The sequence below is a fragment of the Mastomys coucha genome, unplaced genomic scaffold (assembly GCF_008632895.1).
Source record: "Mastomys coucha isolate ucsf_1 unplaced genomic scaffold, UCSF_Mcou_1 pScaffold15, whole genome shotgun sequence".
Lineage (NCBI taxonomy): Eukaryota > Metazoa > Chordata > Mammalia > Rodentia > Muridae > Mastomys > Mastomys coucha.
The window spans coordinates 140,817,095-140,819,715 of record NW_022196897.1 but is presented as its reverse complement, the minus strand read 5'-3'; the positions used below and the strand labels follow the sequence as shown (position 1 = coordinate 140,819,715).

The following is a 2,621-nucleotide window of genomic DNA, read 5'->3' as shown; positions in this document are numbered from 1 at the left end:
GATAAAGTCTTGGATCAGTCCCCAGGCTCTGGCTGTGCAGCACCCCTCAGTGCACCCGATCCTCTACAGCACTGTGGCAGGGCGTCGATTGCAGTCCCTCAACAAGTCTGAGCTGCCTACACCTGTGTCTTTACAGAGGCCGCTCCTATGCCACCAACGTCCACCAAGCAAGATGCTTTCTTCAGAGTTTAGCCTTGAAATGCTTGAGAAATGGAGGCCCTTCTGCTGTCTTTCTGCCCTTTAGTCCCTGAATATTCCCTTGGGTTGATTATTATTATTATTATTATTATTATTATTATTATTATTATTATTATCTGGTTTTTTTCGAGACAGGGTTTCTCTATATAGCCTTGGCTATCCTGGAACTCACTCTGTAGACCAGGCTGGCCTTGAACTCAGAAATCCCCCTGCCTCTGCCTCCCAAGTGCTGGGATTAAAGGCATGTGCCATCACTGCCTGGCTATTATTATTATTATTATTATTATTATTATTATTATTACTATTTCTTTGTACATTGTCTCCTTTAGAAACTCTTAAAAGCTAGTGTGAACAAAATTTTTTATAGAAATAAACTCTGGATTTGGGAATGAGGCTGGGAATGTAGCTCAGTTGGTAAATGCTGCCTGGTGTTTTGGAAACCCTAGATTTGGTTCCCAGTACCACATAGACCTGGGACACAACCTCACAATCCTAGCACATGGCATGTGAACACTAGAGGACCAGAAGCCAAAGGCCATCCTTGGCCTCATAGCAAGTTTGAGGCCAGCTTGGGTTACATACAGTGCAAAACAACAGAACAAAATAGTTTAGAAAATGAGATTAAAAAAACAAAACAAGCAAACAAACAAACAAACAAAACCTCTGGGAACTTGGTGTAGTCGTGGCTCGTCTTGAGCACTGGGAAGACAGAGACAGGCTGAGCCCTGTGAGTATGAAGTCAGCACTGACTACATAGTAAGTTCCAGGGAAGCCGGTGCTGCATAGTGAGATCCTGTCTCAGACAAATGGAAATTTTTTCCTGGGGTTGAAGAGATGGTTCAGTAGTTAAGAGTACTGGCTGACATTGCAGAGGACCCGAGTTCAGTCCCCAAACCCTAAGAGAGACTAGCAACAATCCGTAACTCCGATTCCAAAGAGAAGTCAGACATCTTCTGGGATCCAGGGGCACTGCATGCACATTTACATACATGCAGGCAAAGCACCAGTACACAGGAAGAAAGGAAAGAGAGGGTAAGAGAGTTAGAAGGAGAAGGAGAGGGAAAGGGAGAGGGAGAGGAAGAGGGCGGAGAGAGAGAAGGAGAGGGAGAGGGAGGAGAGGGAGAAGGAGAGGGAGAAGGAGAGGGAGAGGGAAAGGGGGAGGGGGAGGGAGATCTGGGCTGGGAAGATGGCTCAGTGGTTAAAAGTCTCTATGGCTTGCTGGACAGTGGTGGTGCACACCTTTAAATCCAGCACTTGGGAAGTAGAGGCAGGCAGATTTCTGTGAATTCGAGGCCAATCTGGTGTACAGAGCAAGTTCCCAGACAGCCAAGGCTACACAGAGAGACCCTGTCTCAAAACAACAACAACAAAAACCAAACGTGTTTACTGTTCTTGTAGATGGAAGTTCTATTCCCAGCCTCCTCCTATTGGGACACTCAGAACTCCAGCTCTTGGGAAATCCCATCGCCCTCTACTGGTTTGTGTGAATAACTGCACTCATGTATGTATACATTATCTCCCCCCCCCCACCCCGCCCCAACACACACACACAAGTACACATACACATAATTTTAAATTAAAAATAAATCAAATTTTTAAAAGAAAATAAAGAAAAAAACCCACCTCATTGCTTGCTTATGCCAGAAACTGTAGACACTTTTTACTTGGTGGCGACTATGTTACTGCCATCTGTGGTCTCACAGCCCTGAGCAAGACTACAACGTTAAGACAGGCCAGTGCATTCTCCAGCAGCTTGAACATTATCCCCGGCCATTTTTTTCTAATTATGAAGAGCTTTCTTGCTAATTATTAAATCCATATGTATTTCAGGAGGAATTCTGCCCTTGTTTGCTTCACTCACAGTCAATCCATCATGCGTACTTTTAGGAGCTATTTGATGTTCAAGAAGCAATTAGAAGCCCCATAATGCTCATTTCTGAGAAAAAGGATGTGGGTGAATTTAAGCAAAACCAAATGTTAATAAAATCCTCAAAGAATAAACAGAATGTTATTGAGAAAAGTTACGATCCAGTGTGGGGCTCATCAGACTCCAGCGAAGCCCGTGTGACTGGAGAGGCCAGCACGCACATCTTTATTCCACATTTTTCTCCCAGGGGGACTGTGTAAAGATGAGAGAGGGGATCGTGCGGGGAGCACAGACACATTTGAGATGCTGTACCCAGCTGTATCGAAATCTAGATTTTCTGGAAACCCTCTTGCCACAGAGCATCACAGACTGCTTATGACGATACCAACAGCACTATTTTAAGTGCACACTGAACTCTTAAGAAAGCAGAAGTCCAGGTTACTTGTGTCTGTCTTTCTTTTTTCTCTATCCAAGGATGAAAAATATAAAGGGTTCTAAACCTGGAGGAGAAACACAAATGGACAGATGGGGAAGTGGAAGACATTCTGATGTTTGA

The 2,621-nt window shown here is 44.3% G+C and overlaps 1 protein-coding gene across 1 annotated transcript in view; it reads right to left on the bottom strand.

The window, feature by feature from the left end:
• Positions 1-1,843, bottom strand: part of Asip (agouti signaling protein) — a 116,973-nt gene extending 115,130 nt beyond the window's left edge. The window contains exon 1 of the mRNA XM_031372398.1: positions 1,822-1,843. The gene's annotated coding sequence lies outside the window, so the exon portion shown is untranslated. The remainder of the gene's footprint in view (positions 1-1,821) is intronic.
• Between the last annotated feature and the right edge of the window lie 778 nt (positions 1,844-2,621).